The sequence below is a fragment of the Ischnura elegans genome, chromosome 2, assembly GCF_921293095.1.
Source record: "Ischnura elegans chromosome 2, ioIscEleg1.1, whole genome shotgun sequence".
Lineage (NCBI taxonomy): Eukaryota > Metazoa > Arthropoda > Insecta > Odonata > Coenagrionidae > Ischnura > Ischnura elegans.
In genome coordinates, this window is record NC_060247.1 from 76,365,601 (window position 1) to 76,391,362 (window position 25,762).

Consider the following 25,762-nt stretch of genomic DNA (forward strand, 5'->3'; position numbering starts at 1 on the left):
TCAGAAACATTAACGTTCCCGAGGATTAATTTTTACCCTCGGAACACAAATTTTGGGAAAGAGAGAATTTAAGCTCATCTCTCTCTCTCTCTCACTCTTATCCGGTCTTAAACCCATTAAGGAAAAATATGTGGGGCCCAAACTGGGAAAAAATACTGTTTCGGGACGCTATTTAAAGGGAGAACGCAACTCTCGATACCTTAGAGAATTTCAAGAGGCACAAAAATTCAACCTTAAATCGCGATTGTATCCAGTGGAGTAGCTAGGAATTTCGTTCGAGGGGGGGTTCAAAAACAGGGGGGAAATTTTCTTAAAACATGGTACAAAAGTAGAGGATTTTAAACTAATTTTAACACTTTTCATGATCGAAAAAACTTCATTTTTCAAAGAAATATTTTGTACATTCATGATTTTTCAATATTTTGTTTTCTTTTATGAATCAAAGTAATCGGAGGGGGGAAGAGGTCCGGACCCCCCGGACCTTCCCCACTCCCACGCTACGACACTGATGTGATTTTATCATTTAACACTTAAATACAATCGTATTTGTTAAGATACCTTCATTGACTCTTATTCGAGAAGAAGATTCCTCATCTGAAACAATGACTTTAACCTCGAAATAGGGAAATTGAAAAGAAATTAGAACAGTCTTTCACTCATTGACATTCACTCTCAATTTCCAAATAAAATCTCGACTGTTGGTAATTGAATAATGTTCTTTATTTGTTAATTGTTTTTATTTTAGAAAATTTACATAATATTATCCTAATGCGTGGCATGAAATCATAAAGACACTTTTTTTTGAGTCGATTATAGAGAGAATAAAATAATCATTTTCAATGTTCCATTTATCACACACATTATTCATTCATGAATAGTGCCAGTTTTTTATTCATTTATGTGATATTTTTTCAAAGACCATTAGAAATTATTTTCCTGGCCAAATACAAAATTGTCGGCTGCAAGAGGTATAATTGGGAATATTTGGCACAGTTACTACTTTGTGAAGACCCCCACAGTCTCGTTATGTCTTAATTTTACGCTATGTAAAAACCTTGTCCGGTAGTGTCCGAAAAATATCCACAGGGAAGAATGATGCCTCGGTAGCTTAACTGGCTAAAGCACTCGACCTGAAATCGGGGGATCCGGGTTCGAATCCCGGTCAAGGCGAATGATTTTTTCTCTGTGGATCTTTCGCACGATAGGTACACTCCCTCAAAGTGCGACTCGTAGTCTGAAGCATAACTAGGCATAATTGTTTCATAACCTAAATAAGAAACATAACACAATTATTGTGAATCTGTTGAGTTTTTATTATTATTGCCGTAACAGATGCCACACTAATATATTCACGTAAGTGCAATAATATCATCTAATCACCAATTCACCATATACTATTAGGCGAATGAATCTTTTCAGCGCGAAAGATGGAATCAAGGAGCTACAATCCTCAACATAGCTAAGGTAGAGACTTCCGGCGTATGTTCGACATCCATACTTCAACTGCGTTTAATTGTACGTTTGGTCCTCAATTGTCACCTAATAAAATATCTGTACGCACCAACAAAGTGGGTACATTTTTGGTTAAATTCATGATAAGAAAACTATTTCAATGCGTTTAAAAATATATATTTAACTTCAGTGCCCCCATTTTTTATTTAGCTAATCGCGTTCAAAACCGAGTGGTTATACTTTCTGCGCCGGCAGTAGAAGAGCCTTTTCCGATGAACGTGAGCTAATGTAGATGAGGACACCAGTAAATGGTAAGTAATAAAACTTAGTAACATAGTCTGACCAGATTATCATTATTTGGCGTGCTCATATTGCATATTAGCGACGATTATGGGAACTATAACAAAAAATCGTTGAGAATAGATTAAATTCGTCTTCGACTTTCCTACTGAAAGCAGTACAAAAATGCATTTTACCTCTCGAAAGAAAGGGTAACATAGAATACTGAATATGTAAAGGTCAATCACATGTGACTATTCCTCTCCATTCTGGAAAGAAAAATAATCAAATAAATGCAAAGATGATGAGCGTACCCAGCTGGGAAAACCCCAGATGGGGGGGAGGGGGGGGGCAGCTGGGTACAGTTGCCCACCCCCCTAGAAGCAAGAGTAAATTTAGTTCAAAACAGAAGTTTTGATCAAATTTTCTTTAAATCCTATAAAAGTGATATTAGTGTAAAACATTTAATTAAAATAAAAATTTTTTTTTTCAAGAAAATTTTAAAAGCTAATAAAGCACTCTAATAATTTTGTTGAAATTTTGGTTTCTTTAACCTTTTCTGTGTTAGAGCTTGAACGACTAGGGCTTGACCCACTCTACTTTTGATTCTGGTTACGCCCTTGACAAAGACACTTAGGAATTCTACATCTACATCTACATAATACCCCGCAAGCCGCCTAAAAGGCGTATGGCAGGGAGTGTTAGGACACCAGCCGTTTACAGCTAAAAAAAATGAAGTGCTCTAACGAAGTTGAGACTAGCGGAAAAACGAATTCCCATATCTATCCGTTCGGCAAAACATCTCTCTTAATTTTTCGCTTCTATCGGACCTGGAAATATATATTGCCACTATATAACATATTCATGCATTGTGACTAGTAATTAGAAAAACAGTTAGCAGCAATGGACGTTCATGAAACATGGTATGTGCTCGCCAAAGTATGATGGACTGCGTATCGGCTGCTGATTTTACTTTCATCCGAATCACAATTCGCATCCCTTCGCGTCCTGCGAGGAGTAATATTGCACGGCCCATCGATTGGCAAGAGGCGTCGGGCATGCAAACAGATGCCTATGTGCTTTAGCACATCCCGAACAGCAATCTAAAAGATCCGGTTCGTGACCGGGGAATAAAAAAAAAATGTTTCTTCTCCTTCTTTTTTGCTCCGATCCCAATTTCGACATCCTCGTTTCCCAACACAAATGGGCCCCTACGGTGAGAACAAGGCCTTTTGTTCCTCCATTCACTCCCCCACCCCACCACCACCAACACGTATATAAGTCCTCCCACACCCCCGTGCAACCATTGAAAACTCGTTGCGGTGAAGGAAGGGGTCATCACACGGAAAGCGTGGGTCCTCGGCCGAAAACTGTTTTCCGTCGGGCGGAGAGGCGGTAGCTCACATATTGTATAACGCCGAAGGAGAGACAAGAAGCCCGGAGGGCTGCACGAGGAGAGATATCCCACGAATATTACCAATGAGGATCCTCAAGTCGGCCTCTAAATGTGTTGTCACCCACCGCGCATTTAAATGGGTTTACGAAAGTCGCCACTCGCGTCGCTGACGAACAAATGGATCCGAGTTTCACGGGGTAATAAAGTATGATACGGGTATTAATCGGATTTTACATTTATGATGATATGATTTAACAAATTCATATCTTTTCAATGCTATTCCTCGCAATTGCTAACATTTTACTGCAGAATATTGGGAAAAAAGTGGATCGCATAGCACTCATCACCGCGCCGCGGACATTTTTGAAAACCGATTGAAATGCGACCGAAGCAGCAACAGAAATCAGCATTCTAAGGGATGGTATTTGGCCTACTCTATGCAACCCCCTTGCAAGGGGCACAAAAATTCAACCTTAAATTGCAATTTGTTCATTTTGTGCTTGAAATCAAACGTTTTTGTAAGGTTCCACTGGCTCTCAACTGTCTCTTGACCTGACACCAAATCTGAAGTAAAACTTTAAACTCGAAACGGGGAGATTAAAAAAAAATGAGAACAATCTGGAATTCAATGGCATTTGCTGTCAATTTCCAAATGAAATCTTGACTGTCTCAAAAACAAGAAAAATATTGTTAAAAAAGTGGATTGCATTACACTCATCACTGCATCATTGGCATAGTTAGGTATTTTCTGATGTATTTAGTTAATTTGTTGACATTAAGCTAAAAACCGATTTGAAAGCTAACGCAACTTGGTAAATAATATATTTCATGCATTCATATTTTTGTTTTTATGCCTTTAGGTTGTCATTCATTGCTACAATACATCATTTACAAGAGGGTGTTGCTAGTAGATTTACCGCGTTTAAGGTAACCAACGATTTACACTTTTTATTTTATACCCCGCTAAGAACGGGGTTATTTATCATAGTCACGAATTTATGGCCATTGGGAACCCTTTAAGGAATCGCCTTGAACTTGCGGATACTTCAGCTTAGTATTTATTACTTCCTGAATCTTTATTGATATTTATCGTTGTACCCGCAGTATAGAAATACCTCCTTAAAACCCAAACAATCTTCATTGACATTTTCTACGCTATTATTCGCAGTGGCACTAAAATTCATCCTATTACACCAATGTTATCATCCAAGGGGACTCAATAGAGGAGGCCCAATTTCATCCCATTCAAGGCTGATTTCTGTTGCCACTTCGGTCGTATTTTAATCGGCTTTCAAAAATGTCCCGGCGCGGTGATGGGTGTAATGCCTTCCACTTTTTTCTAATATTTGCAGCATAATGGTTATTATTACTTGGAATAGCATTGAAAAGTGATGATTTTGATTAATCACATTTTCATATGAATAGATTTTGGTTAATACCCTAATTATGCCTCATTTGCCCATGAAATTCGGATCACTTTGTCCGTCAGCGACGCGAGTGGCGACTTCTGTAAATCCGTTTAACTGCGCAGTGGTTGACAACGTATTTAGAGGCCTACTTGAGGATCCTCTTTTGTAATATTCGTGATCACAACACTATCCTCGATGCGTCGGCCATATTGGCAAATTACGTCAGTGCCTTCAGCGCCATCATCGGTGATTTCTCGAATGTCTCGAATGGCTCCCGTCTAATTTTCGCATTCTCCCATACTGATCTCCCGTGATTGTTCTCCGGGGAGAGAGAAAAGATGAGCGTTGTGTACAAAAAAAATGTGAACGCGTGAAAAAAATTTCCATCCCGAAAGGAAACTCGTGATCATCGATACGTTTAAAGTCCGCCGTAATAACACCTCGGGGACGACTACTGAAAAACGCCCCGGGATACGAAATCTCATACACTTTGCGCGCCAAGGCTGCAATCTGCGCCACCCGAGGGACGGGTTCCTCCTCCCGTATCATCCCACTCGCCGTGCCTCCTTAAGTTCCGCGCGGTAATGGAGGTATGGGATGAGATTCGATGGGGCGAGGACGGGCATTTCAATGCCAGGAAATGACTGAAAGAATGTACGGTATGGAGGGAGAAAAAGCATCTCATAAAACACGCTGTAGAGCACTGAAGGCCACGGGGATATATCAAAATATGGGAGAAAACATAACGATATTAAAATACATCGGATATGCGATATGGAGTTATGAGAATTGACAACATATGCCTGTCCGTTAAAAATCGTAATACATATATAGCCTGATAATAAAAATCAAAATATCGCCCTCGATAAAAATTTAACAATAAAATATTACGATATACTAACCGGTTTAAAAATCGCGTAATATTTAATATAGCAGTATATCGTAATATTTTAACGCATCATGCATTGACATTGAACAGGATTTTATGACACGTAGTGGTGCACAAAATGCCTTGAGGACTTATCGAAATATAGGAAAATATATCACTATATTCAAAATATCGGGTATGCGATACTGAGTTTTGGCAATAGACGACATACGCCTGCCCGTTAAAAATCATAAAAGCATTTTATAACGAGTAGTAGTGCGTAGAGGGCTTCGGGGAATTATCGAAATATCGGAGAATATATCACGATATTCAGATGTATTTGCAATGCGATATTGAGTTTTGACCAATGATAACTTATGCTTATCCGTTAAAAATTTTGATGCATACAAAGCCTAATAATAAAATCACAATATCGCCCTCGATATAAATTTAACAAAACAATACCGTGATATCATCCGGTATCAAAATTCGCGTCCGATAAAATATTGCCGATTGACGATACTTTATCGTGATATTTTTATCGAGCCCATGGATGTGATAGTTATCAACACGATATCAACTATTTTAATGGCTAGTAATTGATATTGAAAAATTACCCTATCCCAATATCGACCACGTACGTACTCCCATCATTGTCATTTATATGGACTGGTTTACTATGAACAATAATAACATTTCTTCCGAGAAACATCAGATTCATTGCATTTATTTATATAAATATAACTTTGGAAGGACACCAAAAGCGATTAATATAAATAGATGCCAATAGAGGCCACAAAAACGAAGACACAAATAAAATAAACACCCAAATCTGTAGATTTAAATTTTTGATCATTTCCCGAAAGAAGGATTTTCTTATCCTGATCTCCTCAGCCCCCCGTAATCCTTTAAGCCCCCATTTAAATGCATCTCTATTTTTTTCTATTACACGATATTTATACGCCACAAAATAGACAGGCCATGTGGAGAGGCTATCACAAATAAGTATATGATATACTATCCACAGAGAAGATATCACAAAAAACGCTGGCGGAGAACTATTGAGGCGTCCCCTTAAGGAAGTCACCCATACACAGAAAAGATATCACATAATATTTCAACTAGGAGCCTTTCTATACTTTAGACACCACCTTCGTATACCATATTAGAGTGCCGAAATTTCATCCCAAATTATAACGCTCCGTTCCGCCTCCCTTGTTCCTAAGGGTGCCTTAATGGAAGGAGGATCTGATGGGGGCGAGAGCCACGGGGAGTTTTCTCGGAGGAAAAGGGAAGGTGGGGGAATGTATTAGGGCGGAAGTGAAAGGGATCAAAGGAGAAGGCCCCTGCGAGGGAAAAGGAAGTCAGGGAGGGAGGGGGTTGCGAGGAGGAAGGGGTTTGGGGGTTCTGCCGTAAAGGGTAATCTCCTGCGCATTTCCACCCACCATCCTTCCCTCACCATAGGGTCCAAACCCTATGGGTGTGTTTCACCTCCTGGGCGGACACCAGTGGGGCCGGGCGTCCGGAAGAGTAATGAGGACGCGCATTTTTTCGCAGAAAAGAACGGGGCACGAAAAGGAGACGGATGTGGACTCCGTCGGAATTATCCAGAGTGGTGGAGAGAGTGCTGAATATTTTACCATCAAGATGAAAACCGGTCTCGAGGGGATGAGGTTGGCGCGGTATGGCGGCTCAAAAGTCAATAGATGGGGCTGCAACTTCGTGAAGTTCATCTCAACGCAATTGATAATACATTCGTTGAAATTTCTACTGTATTTTCCATCACCATTGTGAAAAATCTCGCAAAATCACAAGAATAGTCAAGTGACAGCGCAATATATAGTCAGAAGTGTTTATAGGGGGAAAAATAAGGAAATATGAATGAGGAAAATATTCCTCAATATATCTGAGAGTATTGTTTTAAAGTATTTTAAGTATACCGGGACAAGCCACTGTAATAACAGAGTCACCCGCCCTGTCCCGTATAGTCCACAAATTTTCACAGAGGGGAAAGACGTCTCGGTAGCTAAACTGGCTGAGGCACACGACCAGAAATTGAGAGATCCAGGTTCGAATAATTTTTTCTCTGAGAATTTTACGCAATATGGTCCTTCCTCAATGAGGAAACTACGGTTATTGAAGGCTTTTTTCATTATGGTGTAAGTTCCATTTTATATTTTTTATTAGTATCTTAAAAAGGATATATATAAAAAAAGCCCTACGAAAATCAAAAGGGATTATGTGCAGATTTATAACCTATAGTATGGGGACTAACTCAAGTTAAAATCTTTGGATAACAAACAGATGAAGATGATAACTTAGAAACATTAAAAATCAATCTCATTTCCACCCTAATGGATTGTAAGTCTTCAAATGATGGATGCGGCCGATCCTTCTAGAAACTCAATTTTGTAGGGCAAATAAAAAATATTGCATTCCACCATGGTTGTAGATACTTCCAGCAAATAAATAGGAAATGCAGCGATAGGTCTAAGGAGCGGGGTGACAGACTTATGGTGGTTAGCCTTAACTCAAAAAGTATTAAAGGCTAAATTAAAAACTATGCATTTTCTTCAGGTTATCAATGGTGTATGTTCACCGCTCTCGATCTCTTTGACGACTTTAAAGAACCTATCAAATTGTGAGAAAATTCTCACATCAAACGTCTTGTCTCGTATGGTTTACAAATTTCTACGCGGTAGCTCAACTGGCTAAAGCACTCGACAAGAAATCGGGGGATTCTGGTTCGTATCCCGGTCAAAGCGAATTATATTTTTTCTCTATGAAAATTTCGCACTACTTGTGCACTGCGAGTGACCCCGTAAAATTATCTCCGTGGTTAGTCCCGGTACACTTAAATGAGCCTATCAGGATTGAGGATTATCCATTAAACCCTCCTCAGGATAGAAGATTAATGACAGTGACAAGATTGCTACTAGCTCTCCGTCGAACGCTTCATCGGCAAACTCTCATGCTACCGTAGTTAGATAAATGCGAGGACCAAATGAAAGAGAGCGGCTCGGTCGCTAGGCGACCAAAATACGCGGACACGGCTCTCTCATACATGCTGCTGGAACACTCTCTCGTGAGTCCCAAACAGAGGGATATACCGCATATTCCCCTCCACATACACTCACAACCACTTTATCAACGTCCCGCAAACACCGAGATTTACCAGTTAACAAATTACTGAAGTTGAAGAGCAACTTAAAAAGAGTTGGGCGGAATTTTGATGACTTAGAACAAACCCTTAGCTGAATAATTGAAGCATATGAAATACCTATGCACTTCTTCATTTCCGGTAACTTCCGCGTTGGTTGCTGTGGCGATGATAACAGTTTCGCTGGTACTACTGCCAGCGTCTTCGGGTCGAAGATGAAACTGATGTCATCGCCACAGCAAACAAAGCGGTAGTAACCGCAAACGAAAAGTTTAAAAGTTCAATCTCTGTTCTCACGAATTACTTATGTCGCTTTGAAATCTCAAACACTTATTTCCCAGGGAGTACTCATAAAGAGCTATTTCTCTCTATATTACGACGATTAATGACCAAAGTGCCGTAAATATTCTCTATTCCTTTCAGTTTCAAAGAAAGCTAAAGCTCCTAACAGTAACCATTAGATGCTAATTAAACTCTCAGTACTTCGGCTAGCGTTTACTTGGAACAATGAACATTTTTTTATGATAATAAGATACAAACAGCTGAAATAACTTTCCACACTATTTATCAAGAGGTTTCAAAGTTTACTAGTCATTATCAAGAGATGTCTCAGTAAAATTGAGTGGAAAGTTACTGCAGCTGTTTTTATCTTATTACGATCGATTAATTTCCACGAAGTGAACTCGTCAACTATCGATATGATTTTTTAAATGCGTTAATGTTCACGAAATCTCGTCCACCAATTGATGGCAATTTCTCTCTCTATTATGGCGTACCCTTGCAATTTTTAGTGGGAAAAATTCGCTATTAAAGCCAATCACTAAAATATGAGTACTTCCGGGACGCTCTATTTCGTGACCCCCGAAAGAGAGGGAGATATCGCTCCACATATAGGGCTGGGCAGTGTTTCAAATAAAAGTATTATAAAATACGTATTTGAAATACATAGTACTTTGTATTTGTACTTTGTATTCCAAATACACGACATGAATTTATCTTGTATTTTGTATTTCAAATACAGTTTTTTAGTATTTTCCCATTCTAAAATAAAAAAATAGATTTGTAAAATACTTTTGCAGTAGCTCTGATAACACATATGTAACATAGAGCTTCAGATATTACTTTGTTTTCGTTAGAATCGTTTTCTTCATGTTTCAAACTATCCAAAATGTTCCAAGGCAGGTTAATTTTTTTTTTAAACCTCTTAGTTTCCTTACAAATATATTTTGCATTTTTAAAGGTATTGTAAACACTATTTTGTAGTTTTTTTTTCAAACAACCAGGTCAAAGGTATTTTTTATTTTGCATTTCAAATACATTTGGAGCAGCATTTTTCAACTTGTATTTCAAATATATTTTCAGCGGTATTATGTATTTCAAATACATTTCGAGCGGAATTTGCGTTTCAAATAAATTTGGAGCTGTCTTTTGCATTTTGCGTTTCGAATTCTCCTCGGCCTGTATTTTGCCCAGCCCTGACCGCACACCTCTTTAGCAACGTTCCGCACCCACCGACACTGCACCCGCTGCTCCCTTACCGCTCCCCCTTCGGACCGCGAGAGAGAGAGAGGAGGGTTTTGCGCACGCCCCGTCCCACGATTGATTTCGTCGTCCATCTTGCAAACCTACCCTCCCCCACCCTTTCCTCTCCTCTCCCTCCCCCTCCCCTCACTCCACCCCCACACACCCCCTTTCCGCACCATATCCACCCTTCCCCGCTCGGCCAGAGCGCGGCCCGTACTTTAAGGGAGCGGCACACCGTTTGATCCCGCACCAAAGACCGCCCTGTGGACTGAACGGAAAATGCCCACGCGAGCAAAGTAACATACTCGTAAAGACTAATAAAATCCGAAAATTCAAGCGAGATGGAGTGGAAGTTTTTCAACGTGAAAATAATTAATTCCAATTGCAATTATCACACTAAATAATGCAATTTTATAAATGTAACCATATCTCCCGCCATATCTCCTTCCAACGTTTCGACAAGCACCTCGCCCATCGTCTTAAGGTATTGAGGAATCCAATCATTACAATTGGATTCCTGAATCCCGGAAGACGATGGGAGACTTGCACATCGAAACGTCGAAAGGAGATATGGAGGACCTTATCCGGTGCGAGACCCGAGAAATCCTCAATTTTTCTACGGGAAAGAACCAGAAATTACATCAAATGCAATAAATAATTACAATACTTGCAATATAATCTTAGAAAATTGCATGTATTTATACCAAAACTCGTAAATACAAGCCAGTACATGTTACGAGTATAGTACGTACATACTGTATTAGCCCCACTACCGCGCTTATTTCAGTTTCAACGATACGTTTAGTCATATATATAGTCATAAAATGCCGATCACAAAGGACAAATACAAAGCAGCTGTCTCTTTGTCTCTCTTCCAAACGGGACTGGAACGACCAACCGGCAAAAATATTAGTGCCTTTCTCAAAAAAGTTACGTATTTTTAAAAATCGGTTAAAGAAATAAGATTTTAGGGTTTTTTATTAATGTTTTCAATTTGCTTTTATCGTATGTTTTAGTTAGCTCCAGGCCAATGGCCTACTTATAAATAATGATTATAATATTAATACATTACCGTAGCTTGCAGGTTGTATAGGTAGTATTGCACAGCAGTTTTACGTTTCTAGAGAATTATTAATTAAAACATTCCATCGATTTGTTAGGTCTGCATGGAGTGTTTAAGAAGTATTCTGTGAGTCTCCCCTCCTTCCATTGACTTCCTTTCCATTTCATAACAAGGTCTACTCCCTCTGATTCTGCCTAAAAATCTTATTCCCTTCCTTCATCTCCCTCATTTACCCAACATTCTGCCTTCTAACACTATTTTCGACATCCCCTCAATATTGAAAATTAAATCAAAATGCTGAATTGCGTAGTTCATTGTAGTTATTATTTCCATTGAAATTCATTAATGTCCTAATAATCACCCGTATTCAAATATGGCCTCGAGAAAACTAAAATATTAGGTTTGATGTATGGCTCAATCAAATTAGTATTGAAAATTTTATACTGTCAATGTTATTAACGTGTGGAATCGTGGGAGAGCGTTCGCCAAGGAAAAATTTCAAACGTCAAACTTGGTCCAAAATCTATTGATGTAAGGAAATTTAAATTGAGGATCGAAGGATGTAAAAAATACAAGTTACAAAAATTTATAGAGAAAGAAAACTTTTCCTTTGCTTTTCACTAAATTTAAGTTATGAAAAGTTTTCTTCCATCGTCGGAAATTAATAAATGACATTCCATTGTAGTGCCACTTATTAAACCACAAACAGGCACGAAAATTAGTCCAAAATAAATGCAAGGCACACCATAATCGATATTACATAGTTGATAAAATTTGGTTATTTAAAGAAAAACACCATCAAAACATCATTCCCGATCGTTGAGTAGATACATTAATATTTCGCTCTTTAGGAATGAATATTATAGATTTCGATGGTACTATATTTAAAAAAATTATTTTCGAATCAGAATTTTAGTCGAAAGCACAATCCGCTACATGTTAACGACAAATGAAAAATAAAATGAGTTTGTAACGTGTTGTTGAAATGTAACATGTTGTTTAGTAATATTTTTTAATTAACAGATTTAATATAATAATAAAATAATATATATAAACAATGTATAATATAAATAATGTAATAAATAAAATTAATAAGATAAATTAATACAATAGATTTAGATTTGAGAGTGGGATACATAGTCGATTTTTAATCATGATGTTATTCAAGCCGGCATTGTTTCGATTAAAAATTGCTAATCCAGTAGTGAAAGCTATTCCATGAAGGACATATTTCGCTTTCCCCCATACCCGATGTATTGTGACGAAATTCCCGGAAGAAAATCCGGATGCATCGACGCAAATGGCCTCAATCCAGACGGACGATGAACGTAAAAATTAACACCGTAGGGAGACGACCTTTGCGGCAGAGGTATCCGTTGATTTGGTAATTGACGTCTAATTATTTTCGCGCCAAACATTCACCCGATAAATAAAAACAATCAAGTTCCAGGAATATTTTCACACGCACACACTCACGCATTCGACCAAAACTTGTTAGTTAGTTTGGAACTTCACCGCTTGTTCGGCGTGGTTCGAATTCCAAAAGTGAGAGGGAGCGTTTCAGTGAATTCGATATGTCCTCCTTAGTGCTTATGCGCCAAGATGACGTAACAACCTTTCATTGAATGAAATTATGTCTAGTAATCAAAGTTTATTCCAAGATTATTAAAAGAATTTGAAATACAGAGTTATTTTTTAAATATTGATTTCATTCACCAGTATTTTAGAATAGTTAGAAGGCAGTAAAGATGGATGTGCTGTAGCAACAGGCCTGCTCTTGAAGAACCTAATGCAGTTGTATAACTTACGACTTGTTGTCGGGGTAAAAATATCATGATAATAAAATTAAAAAAATCTTGAAAGTTTAAAAATTCCAATCCACTTATTTAAGCATTAACTCCCTTTTTATTACATTACCACGGCTATGTCCCGCAAAGTAGGTACTCAAACTCAGGTGAAGTAACTACGTTTTGAGATATTAGTTGAAAATAATAAAGATAAAAGCGTTTCAGAAGCGTTTTCTCATGGTGATGCTCAGCTGTCTTTTTATAGCGTTACGTATACTATGCCCGCAAAACTATGTTCAAGTAGGAATGTTTATAATTTTTTTATGTTGATTAGTGCCTTCGAGTGTAGGTCTTTTAGAATCAAGTGCAAAATTTTTGGGTAACGTTTCGGTATGCTGCTATACCTTCTTCAGGGCTATGAATGAATATGGCTACATTAATTTCATACATAAAGGCATTAAAGGTTATGACAATGTTTTTTGCGAAAATAAAATTTAAAAAAGAAAAAATTATTCAATTTTAAATTAGTTAAAAAGAAGAGACTAGAACTTCGATGCATAAATTTTAATATTTATTAATATGAAATTTATTCCTGTATCTTTAATGCACCGATATTTTAAATACACATGAAAACTTATGCTGATTGATAATCTTATATTGTTACCGAAAGAGATATCACGCCACATGTATAATATGTATAATATATTGGTAAATAATTTATTATTAATGTGAACCAGGACAATTTACGTTGATAATCTTATTGCCGTCGAAATACCTCCGTATTTACTGAATAAATAATGAAACTATCCCACTTATATTTGCTCAATTCTTCATTTTAGATTGACCGTAGTTGTTCATAAATACTTAATCTTGCATTTTCAATGGAGGCATAGCATACAGGGGCAATAGAGGCATATCATAGGATATAATTAAAAGAAAAAATGAGAAACACTCCTCATTGATCATACTGAGAACTAAAATATTTTTATTTATAGGATTCGGATACAATATTTATTACGGTATTTTTAATGTAAGGATATTTTAAACATTCACGAAAAGTTATGCCGATTGATAGTCTTATATTGTTACCGAAAGAGATATCACGCTCAAAAAGAGGATCTCTTGTTTTGTGCCGCAAATGCAAGCCACTCGATTGCCCAGCAGCATCGCTCGGACTGGTGCTGATCGCGAGTCGGGGATTTTGACCAATCGATCGCCTCTTGCGTGCCGACGCCACTAATTTAAAAGCCGCCGTTATGCGGGCAACCATCGCGGGAATCCGCTCGCTCCCCACGCCCACAAATTCCGGGAAACTCCACTGAATCACACGAAACGTTAAGCCATACGGCGCGGCGCCACGTCATATTGTGCGCCCCGTCACTTCAAGAGTATTCGCGTGAAGCGATACTGCAATAATGTCCGCGTTCCAATAATTTCATAACTTCCGAGTATGGGCACACACAAAATATCCTCTTGATATAGAAGGAGGTGTGGATGATGTTGGAATCTATAAATAACCAATCCATTGAGATTTATTGGTAAATGACATGATGTCTACTATTGAGAACGAGATCTATCTATCAGTGGCGCCGACTCCATGGGGCCTGAGAGGGCCCGAGCCCCCTCAAAAATTCGTTATGGGTGTGAGGAAAAAATGTGTCAGGCTTGCCGATTTTCCCCGGAGTGCCCAGATATCGAGATTCGAGTTATCAAGGTTCTAACGTTGATCATATGACTCTTCAAAAAAGCTTAAAAAACTTTCAACTCACTACTTATAAAATTTCCCAGGACAAGATCCCTGGTTTGGCCCCCCCCAATATTTTTTGTAAGTCGGCACCCCTGCTATCTATCACCTCCGAATCACTGTCATCAAAGGAAACGTTTGTTGTTTTAGCAAAGTGAATTCCATTCACGCTTATATGCCGTCTTTTTCGGAATGAAATGGATTTCACATGACTATGAATAGCGCTTACATGATCGACTTCAAATAAACATAATGAAACCCTTTATGAGTATGTAATTACCTTTACATCAGCGGTGTTCTTAATCAAACAAAGAAGGAAATTAATTGTCCATGGAATTTAACCCACTCAATTATTCACGAATGGGTGATGGTACAACAGAAAATTGGCCCATTTACTGAGATTTGGTGAAAGGTGGCATGATAGAATTGAGGTCGACATCTATCACCTACATATTCTGGCCATTAAAGGGAAAATTAGATATTATGGCGAAGTGAATTTCATTCTTGCCAACATTCGTCTTTATCAAGACGAGATGATGGTTCTAACTTTATTAAATGGTAATGCACTTCACAAGGATAACTTAATAGAAATACACAACATGTTTCTATGTGAGTGACAGGCTCTACACTTACAAAGTCATCTACAATCTCTTAAGCATAAAAGAAAAATCATGCATGCACATAAATTAGCTCACTCAATTATTCATGAATATACCTTTTGTACACATGTAAACACAGGCTATAATGTATCAGAGCAAACTATAAATCCAGTAACGGCGCCCGGTAATCCTTTGATTAATCCAAGCTCGTAGTGGCATTATGGGATCCATGCAGCTAGTCTAAAGGTTTAAGTATATCGTTTCATCCCTATCTGAAACTGATGGAAAGTATTCGTTGTTGTATGACTTTATACACGACCTTGACTTATCCACTAAAGATAAAAGGCTAAAGAGTAATGTATACACATGTAAGCGTGATTGGGAACATTAATATAACTAAATTCATGATTTACGTCGGGTGAAACGTAAACTTCGATCGTCATATCGAAGACGCATTTTAAACCTCATGGCAGCAAATCATGCGGACAGATGCAATTTCCGAGCAAATTTCAACTTCAAAAACTGATATTTCTTGTGATTCAACGAGGTTATCGTGCCAGTATTAGCCTATAAAAGTGAAAATTTATTGTAGTGAAAATTATACCCCTGAAATAGCTGCGACCTCTCCTGAGTTTAAAAATGATTGACGTATTGTGCCTCTGTCTTGATTTTCAGCCCCAAAAGTAAGAAAAGGTTCAATAAGAACCTAGAAGAAATAATACCTAAGAACTCGAAAGTACATCAATCTCAAAATGCTATGCTTGGAATAACACTTCATCTTCATCGCCTCGCCTTTCTTCCATTAGGAATCCATTTTCCCAGCTGAGGGTGAAGAAATGACATGTATAATATATTCGTAACTAATTTATTATTTATGTGAATCAGGGCAATTTACGTTGATAATCGCCCATTTTATTGCCGTCGAAATACCTCTGTATTTACTGAATAATTAATAAAACTATCCCATTTATATTTGCTCAATTCTTCATTTCAGATTGATCGTTGGTACTCATGAATACTTTATCTTGTATTTTCAGTAACCGCAATAGGATATAATAAACAGAAAAATGAGAAAAACTGCTCATTGATCATACCGAGAACTATCAAGGAAATGCATTCTTGTGTCTTATAAAACATTGAAACAAAGTGCCTATCCATCTCTAAGAAATCAAAATCGCGCTTAACCCACAAAATAATTAAGTGCAGAGTTTCAACTACTACAGTATGCCCAGGTCCATGAGCTGCTCGTAATAAGCGAAACCCAAGTTATGATAAGTTTTTTGTTTTTTTGAATTGGCAAGTTTTTGAATTGGCAAGATTTCTTAGCGGCGGTGATGTTATGTTTTCGAATAATAACTTCTACCTTCTGAATACGATACGATAACTTCTAAATAAACGAAATAACTTCTATCTTCCGAATTTAACAGTATATCCACTTACATCTAATCAGGATACCACCAAACATACAAAAAAATGCTCAAAAAAGGTAAAATCAGATGTTCCACATCATGTTGACACTGTACGTACACCATTCCATCCAACTATCTCTATTCATTCCCGGAAAGATTGATCACGTGTGCAATAACAGATTACATGACGATAAATTCGAGCCACCACCAAACCGTAGAATATAGGATAGCGCAAGTTCGACCGAATTTACACACGCTTTACATCGGGATGAGCCGCCACTTCACACAATATTGATAGAGACTAGCATACCCGGGGTGATTCCCGGAGATTCCTCAAAAACCCTCTCGGTGGGTATCCGGAGACGTGCGCAAGCCAGGCATATATTTATCGACTACTCTATTCAACGTTCGGCGCTCCATTGATGCTCGATTGCCCACCCTTCCTATATGTATTCCGATTGCGTATATTCCCATGCACCCCTCCTCTCCACAGCCGCCTCCACGTAGGTATCTATATGGTCGGAGGGGAAAAAACCAATAACCCCCAGTTCAGTGGACTCGCTTCGTGAGAGGCGGGAGTCGCCCGGGCGGGGAATAGGATGAGAAGCCCGAAAAGAGAGAGAAAGAGAAGCAGAAGGAAAGAGGGAAATTGGACTGGTGACCGTTCCGACGATCTCACGGTCGAGTTGGCGAGAGATTGGATATTGCCCACGACTGCGCCTCCACTTGGGTTATTCGGAGAGGCGGCGACTGACTGAGTTCGTTTGGATAGGCCACCGGATGAAGATTACTTCGGAAATGTGAAGAGCCACTTGGCGTCGTGATAGGGCAGACCGTAAGGGCCGCAATCCTAATGGCTGACTGAGGGCTATCCAACTATGCTAGCTAGCCCCTTGCGTCGAAAATGAATGAGACATATTTTATCAAATAAATGGTATGCGAGTTCCCTTCGTCGAATGGTGACGAGATAGATTTAAAAATAAACTTTGTTATATTCTAAAAGGTACCAAAACTCTTCTGTTAATAACCTGAATAGGTCAAAACCGGTAGAGTTTTAAAATAAATACTGTTTAGAATATGATAAAGACTATTTTTAAATCTATCGAGCCATATTTTACCCACTTACCAACTACTTAAATGATGTGATAAAAATCTCGGAAAGCTAATTTTAACATAGCAGGCATATAAAAACGTTTCTTATGTGAGGAAGTTACCGCTGGAATTTTAATTATGATTATTAGGAGTAATGCCCTATTTGTGTTTCCATGCTTCTATTAAAAAAAACTTATTCACCGCTTCTTCCAGCGCCACCTCACAAAATGATACAGTTTGTCAAGTCCGGGTCTTATTTTAAACACCAAGGACCATTTAATTTCAATATCATCCAGTTAAATATGAAATTGACTGGATGATAATGATAACGTTTAGCTTAAATTGCCTAAAATATTTAAAACAGATATCTTTCAGTGGGACCTTAGTCTTCTTTCAGTCTAGATATCTTTCAGTGGGAACTTAAAAGCTCACTGTGTTTCTAGTTCCGTCAGAAACAACAAAATAAGATAGATATATTCGTGTATGGATTTCCGAATAATGGACTTTAATAAATGGCATGTGGGACTCGGAAGTCTTACATCTTCAACGCACACATCCAATCCTTTTTGTACAGCTGATGTCCTATTAACCTCCGCTCCGCGTTTAATTAGGCGGTTTTATGGTGGTTTTAGATACAGATGAAATTTTTACTACAAAACTACGTATTATATGATACATACTCGCTTTCGCTCGCGGCATGCGGCCCTTTCTGGTCACTCTGCCAGGTCTTACAATTTTGTAGAACACTATGAAGAAAATAGATGTCTTTAGGAGAGACACGGGAACATGGCGTTGGCGAACATGGCATGGATCATCTTAGAGCCCCACTATATTTCCAGGTCCGATAGAAGCGATGAATTAATAGAGATATTTAGCCGAACGGATAGATATGCAAATCATTTTTCCCCAGAACCATAACAGATTTGAATAAATGCTGGTCGTAATTTTTTTTTAGCATTAGCTTATTATATGTAGACGGCTGGTGTCCTAACACCCCCGCCACGCGCCATTTTGGCATCTTTCGGGATAGAATATGGATGTATATGTCGATGAACACCGTACCTCCCTCCATTGTTCAGATAATAATTCGCGAAATAGAGAAATTGCACGATTTAGCCCAAATTAAAAGTGATTCGATCGGTTTGAGAATTGATTTATCGACGTATTACGTGGCCTTGATTCGAAAAATGACACATTTTAAAAATCAATTTTTTCCTCCTCAAATGCTCCCAAAACGTAGAGGCATAGCTAATCGGTTTTCATCACTGTAATATATGTAAAATTTAGTATTCTGACAATTTTTCATAGGGTTTCTGACGATTTTAGAGGGATTCGATTGCATTACTTTTTATCGTATCTCGTGTCGTTCACCCCAAACATTTGTACAAATCAGTCAGTCGGTCAGTGGTCGGAAGTGGGTTTTATAGTGTATAGATGTACCCCTAAAACTACTCGGGGAGAAAATGCAGATATAGGAAGCATTTCCAGTGATCCACAGGAGGAAAGATATAAACTCCCTTGGCACCATGGTATTGCCCCGCCTGCCAAAATCTTCACCCAGCCCTTCAATACACTTTGCACAGCCATTGCACCTCTATATCCTCGTGTTCAATCTCCCGCAATCTCCTCCTATTTTCCCCGGAACCGTGAGATGATGGTATCTCCCATCCATCCCGAATCATTTAAGCGTGATAGAAGCCGATATAAATGTAAAAGTAATAGCTAAATGATATATAATGAATAGAGCGACTTTAATAGAACGACATTTGTGCTGAAATGATAAACACATCATAGCGGTCGCTTTGGAATTTCCGTAGTTGACGCGAACTTGCGAGTGACCAGGTAAAAATATTCCGATGACAAGTCCGCGACTATTTACTTGAATATTCTAAAAAACATCAACCTGGTAACAATGGAAAAAGTCAGTATTTCTCGACGAATTGACAAAATTTATAGTGCAAACTTATTCTTAAAACTCTATAGATTGATCGAGTTAGAAATTAAAAAGTCCCATGAAGAGTAGGAGAGAAGAGAGGCCTCGTGAAAACCTTGACAAGAAGACGGAACGACCACAAAGGGCATTTATAGAGACATGGTGGCCTGATGAAGTTATACGTCGAAGGACAAATAGGTGGCAAGAATGGAAAAGGAAGACACCCCAAAACATACGGAAAAGGTAAAGTAGGACGTGAAAGAGAGGAAATAAGTAGGTTGATAAGATTAGCCGATAGGAGAATTGAGTGGAGAGCTGCGTCAAATCATTCTTGGTATTTTAGACTATTGATGATGATTCCTAAAAATTCTGAGGAAGAAAATGCAGGTACTTCCTGCAATATCGGCAATACCATATTTTCAGTTTTCCTCAAGAGACGAGATAAAATTCAATAAACTCCCGTGACACCGTGGTATTACCCCCTCCCTCCTGCCAAGACCTTCACCCAATCGTTCACTAACTCTTTCCACAGGCACACCGTACCTCCAAGCCACACATTCTCGCGCGAGATATCCATATTTCCCTCCCCCGCGTGAGATGATGATATCCAGCATGGACGTGGGTGCGATCCACCGCGGGAACCCCGCCTGGATAATATAAAATCCCGCCCGTCCGCCCACCCTTCCCGCCGTAAACGGGCTGGCGCGGAAGCCATCGCGCGCGTTCCGACCGCCACCTATCCTCACCGCCAACCACCGCGAACCACCACCACGCCTCTCTCCCTGCCATCCTCCCGCCGCCGCCGCTGCGAACTATGGGAAGGAAATCGATTCGACCCCAGGGCATCCATCGCTTCGCGCGGCGTCGGTTCCTGCTGCTGCTGGTCTGCCGCGCCGGGTGCACCGGTCCCCTCCACACTCGATCGCATCTCGCAGTCCCCCGCACCCCTCCGTCCCATTGGAAGACACTCTCCGGGATGGGAGCTGTAAACTAAGGGGGGTATTGACGATGCTCGATTTACTTCATCCACTAACTCAAAAATGGGAGGAAAGTTTTCGATTCTAAGTGAACACTTCGAGCTCAGGTGAGCTAAGAAAAATAATGATGTTATTATCAAATAATTCAACCGGCTAAGGAAATCAGTGGCTCAGCGAGTAGGAGGGGGGGTTGGGGGATAACCCCCACCCCCCGATCCAGAGCTCAGAGAAATTTTCAAGTTAAATCAGTTTTACGAAATTGAATTAAATTACGTATGGAATAGTGTAAGGATTAATAAAGTATCCCCCAGAAAGCCTTAAAAAAATCACTGTTTTTAACCATTTATCTTACAATTTTTCTGGGGAAGGGCCCCCGCACCTCTCGCTTACCCTGGCGGGTATTCTATACCACCAGACCCTCAGTATTAGCTGCACCTAAAAAAAACCCTGGCCGCGCCGCTGAAGGCAATGGTAAACTAAAATTCGCTGAAAATTTTCCGCAAATAATTTAATGTTCTTATTTACACGACCGGTTTCAATGCATTTTGTATAATAGCCAGATATACTGAATGTATTTCTTTTAAATTTAGTTGTGGAAACTTGCAGGAAAGTTTAAAAATAACAATAAGTTGCAATTTCATCACATTAAGCCCGAAGCAGTACTTCACAAAGATGACTTAATTATTCCTCAAATAAAAGCTCATGCCTCAATTCGTCATGAAACTTATTTTAAACGACTTTTCATATTGACCCTAGATTGTGTACGCTACCTACAGGCTACTTCAAAAATAAATTTGTGCTCTTCTCAACCAATAGGGTAGTTTCCTTCATCAAAGAAAACGAAAGGCATTGATTGCGATTCGTTACCCAACATTAGTGTATTCATAATATACAAATTATTTGTTTTTAGAAATCCTAGTTTAGACGAATGCTAATGGTATATTTTAACCTCATTTGAAAAAGGCCAGATTGGCGCCCATGCGATGCCACTCCACGTGACGTCACAGGGACCTAGTTTCTATACCAGTAGATAGGAGTTTTACGTCGTCTGAGGTTACCAATGCATGCATGTGGCACAGAGCTCAGGGAAACATCTCTTAATAATCACCTATTAAAACTGCCTAAGGTCGGAAAGTTTCCTTCCTTTGGTAGGGTATTAATAATCTTTATTTAAGCCAAGCGCTACCTGCTAGCAGGGTACTCTGCTACCTGCTATCAGCCTGCATCTTATCAGCGCTCAAAGCCTCGCCCCAAGGTCACCTCAAACGGCGACAGCGGGAACCAGAATGACGTCACACGGGGTTTTCCCAGCATTCATACTTAGCCGTCGCGTTTTCGCGCGCTTGAAAATTTTCACTTTTCATTTAATCGCGTAAAATAGATATCGTCATTTAAAAAAGTAAAAGCGTGAAATACGTTCTCCAGGAGCAATAATCTTTCGATTAAGGTTATAAAAAATAATAGGAAACCCTATTGCCTCGGATCTCTGGTCTTGTATCAGTTGATGGCTCTGTGATCCGAAATGCGTCGTACGCATACAATAATTGTGGAAGAGTGCAACAAAATTTTATTTCAATACTCTCGACTAATGACGATGTCAAGTCGAGTTACGCCGAGGTAAATTGTGGTGAATGAGCGTTTACAGCAATTCTCGGGATTTGGTGCCTGTCTGTAATGCCTGTATCATGCCAGCGAGCAAATGACGTATCGATCACAAACCAATCCGTTCTCGCGGTATCACACCTCGAAACCGTAACACCAAACATAAATGAAATAGCAATACCGCGCCTCAAATATCCGCATAATACCCCGCGAGTCGCCTCAATAGGCGTTGGGTGGGGGTATTAGAACACGAGTCGTCATCAAATTATTAAAATATGGACAGGCGCGTTAGAATGTTTGAGGCTACTGAATCAGCAGGTCCTTAACTGTTCGCGAGTACAATGAATTCCTATTCCTCTCCGTACGGCAAGATATCTCTCTTATTTTATCGTTTCCATCGGACCTACAAACATAGCAATATTATAAGATGATTTTATCTGCCACTCTGAAAAGATATCTGTTTCTAATTCCCTAAGCAATCCAAGACAACGTAGCCTCCAATTATCTAGAGGCTCCGAGCCTAATTCGTGAAAAAAATGTGTAACGATCTCCGTTGCTCTTAATAGTTTTTGACGAATCACGCAGCATTCAATTTTATTTTCACCATCATCATCATCATCATTAGTCAACAATCATAAGATTGGTTCGACGCAGCTCTTCATTTCTCTCTCTTTTCCGCTAGCTTTTTCATAGCTGCGTATTTCTTCTCTTTTACATCCTTTATAACCTTTCCTATGTAGCTCATTCGGGGCCGTCCCTTGCCCTTTTTCCCTTCCACCTGTCCTTCTACGATTATCTTCATCAAGGCATCATGCCTCAAAATGTGACCAACTAAATTGTTCCGTCTTCTGCTTAAGGTTTTTAGGAAGCTTCTCTTTTCTCCCACTCTTCTTAGCACTTCCTTGTTAACCCGGTGGATGCACTCAGTGGCTTAAAGTGGCTCAGCCGCGAGATGTAGTTATTATATTCCAAAAATGGACAATAGTTTAAAGTTTTGGGGGGAATCTATCCCCTCATCCCCCCCCCCCCCATAGGTACGCCACTTCAGGTAATTTTCCGTTTTTCGACTCTTCGCTCACTTTTCGAGCTCCAACTCAATCCGCCTATGAATCTAAAGACATTTCCCATCCGTCGCACGCTTTCCCACTTTGACATTTCGACCTGCGCCCGACGGGATAAAGACGTTAACTGAGTGAGTGGCCGCGCATCGCGCAAACCCCACGCACAGTCATCCCCTGCTCTTTGTGTCATCCATCCCACTCCACTCCTCCCTCCCTCCCTTCCTCCATTCCATTCCATCTGCATCCATCCCAGAAACCTCTCCGCCCGCAAGCCATGGCGAGAGAGTGTGGCCGCACCGCTCCCGCCACTTTTATTTGCCCCGTTCGGAATGAAGGGGGTGGATGCGGTGGTGGGGTGGATCTCCCCCCTTTTCTACATATCCAGTCGATTCCACCGCAGGAGGGAGCACCCCCGCCTCTCCACTTTATCGCATCTCCACGGCGCGGCGCTCGCGACCAAATGCAATCTGTCCGTGTGCGTGCGCACTTAGGCCTGGTTTACACTGTGCGAGCTAGTATCCGAGCTGGCCTACTGTCCGCTGAGAGCTGTCCGATGACAGTTGGAAGGGTCCAGTTCGGGGTAGGGGGCAAGGTTGCCAGGTAAGAAAGTCACGTCACATGTAAACAAAAGCGTTTCGTGAAGAAATGAGCCAGAAGGGATGACGAGCGTGAAGGACCCAAAGGAAGAATCCCTTGTACTGGAGATTCGCAGAAAGGGCTTGTTTTGGTGGCTCAGTCTTGTTTCAGTGCTTCATATGCATGTGACAACGTTGTAAGACTAGGCGAGGGTGTGAGTTGCGTTTGGGGGACAGCGATTGGCTGTAAACCGTGCTGGCACAGGGTTCTCCTCCCCTTCTTTTGAACTGTCATCGCACAACTCTCGCAGGCTGGACTGACGTCAGTTATTGCTGCGCAGCTACTCATCTCCAGTGACCGCATCGTACGAGTCACTGTCATATGCGAGTCGGTCAGAAACTCGCATCCGAGTTACTACAACATTTTTCGTTTTTACTCGCCTATCACTTTCCCCCACCGTGCCAAAAGCAGCAGCACGCATATCGCTCGGACGTCAACTTGCACGGTCTTGCGAAATGACACTAGCTCGTAAGTCCGGGACCACGCTGGGTGCTTCATTCGTGTTTCTGTGTTTCAATTAGTGATTAAAAACAAGAAATGGCGGACAGATGGACTTCCGAACAAAATATAAAGTTTTTGGAGTTATGGAAGAGCCAAACCAACTTATGGAATTGTTTGAATCCTAATTATAAGAACAGGAATTTGCGTAAAGCCTCACTGGAACATATTCGCATGTAATTCGGTTTGAAACGCCACTGAAACGATGTGAGCGCACACGTGCAGTTATTGTCTACTTTCACGCCAGCAGCTCGAACTTGTGTGAGCGGACGAGGCAAGTCGAGCTGCTGTCATGCGAGTACCCAGGTCCAGTAACTGTCTACTATCAGGTCAGCAACTCGTATTGTGTAACCGCGCCCTTAGGCTGCGAGCCCCTTGCTAGAGATTGCGAACTACAAGGGTTAGGGACACCTGGAGCATTAGAGGAGAAATTTCTTTTCGGGAGCTCTGGGAATACCGTGATTTGCTGGTCTGGGTGGCGGGGGGATAAAGTCATCGCCTGCCATGCCATAGGTCGTGGGATGGAGTCTCGCCTGAGTAGGTGGCCCATATCAAGGTCACGGGTGTTTACGTTGTAGGAATTCCAATTGAAAACGCCGTTATGGGCTGTTTTAGAGGTTGTCGGAAAGAAACAAATGTTTATTATGGGCTCGATCATCAAATTTATTTGACTGTCAAATGTGATACTCTGGTTTGATAAATGAGTTTGAAAAATGAAGAGAGACCTAGTTCTCCGTTTTTCAACTCGTCGCTAACTTCTCATGGTATCTGCGAAGTAATATCCTGGGCCTTAACCCTTTCGCAAATGAGTTGGTTACGTCACGATCTCAGTCCGAGCGAGTCGACGCGGTTCCGTTTTTCCTCGAACTTTCGCATGGGCTGCGAGTTATTCGTTGCTGTTTGCACTCTTTCCAGTGATTCCTTGTATTAGTGAAATGTTCTTCCGGAATGAGTAAAATTAGCCAGAACCCAAATGACGTCACCAACTCACGCAAAGTGGCCCGTAACTTTCAGAGAATCATTTGTCGACTTATAGTGCCTTAGTAAATGAAATAAGAGTAGGCAGGTGTGCACTCGACTCACGCGTTAATTATTCGGTGAATACGGTGGTATTGATAACATCTGTTCATTATAAGCACATGCTGATGAATGAATTAACGCATTTTAAGTCAATGAGTAGTAGACAAAAAATCTTAAGGCAGCAAAAGCATCATTCAATCAAATTTTTATCATGTCCCTCGAGCCGTAACTTTTACACGATAACTTCTAAAAT

General features: G+C 40.1%; 1 protein-coding gene and 1 non-coding gene across 2 annotated transcripts in view; one reads left to right on the forward strand and one right to left on the reverse strand.

Annotated features, from left to right (window-relative positions):
- The window catches only part of LOC124153992, a 193,161-nt gene that overhangs the window by 111,302 nt on the left and 56,097 nt on the right, over positions 1-25,762 (reverse strand). The window lies entirely within an intron of this gene.
- Positions 1,098-1,170, forward strand: Trnas-uga. The gene has a single exon. It is a non-coding gene; the product is annotated as a tRNA-Ser (tRNA).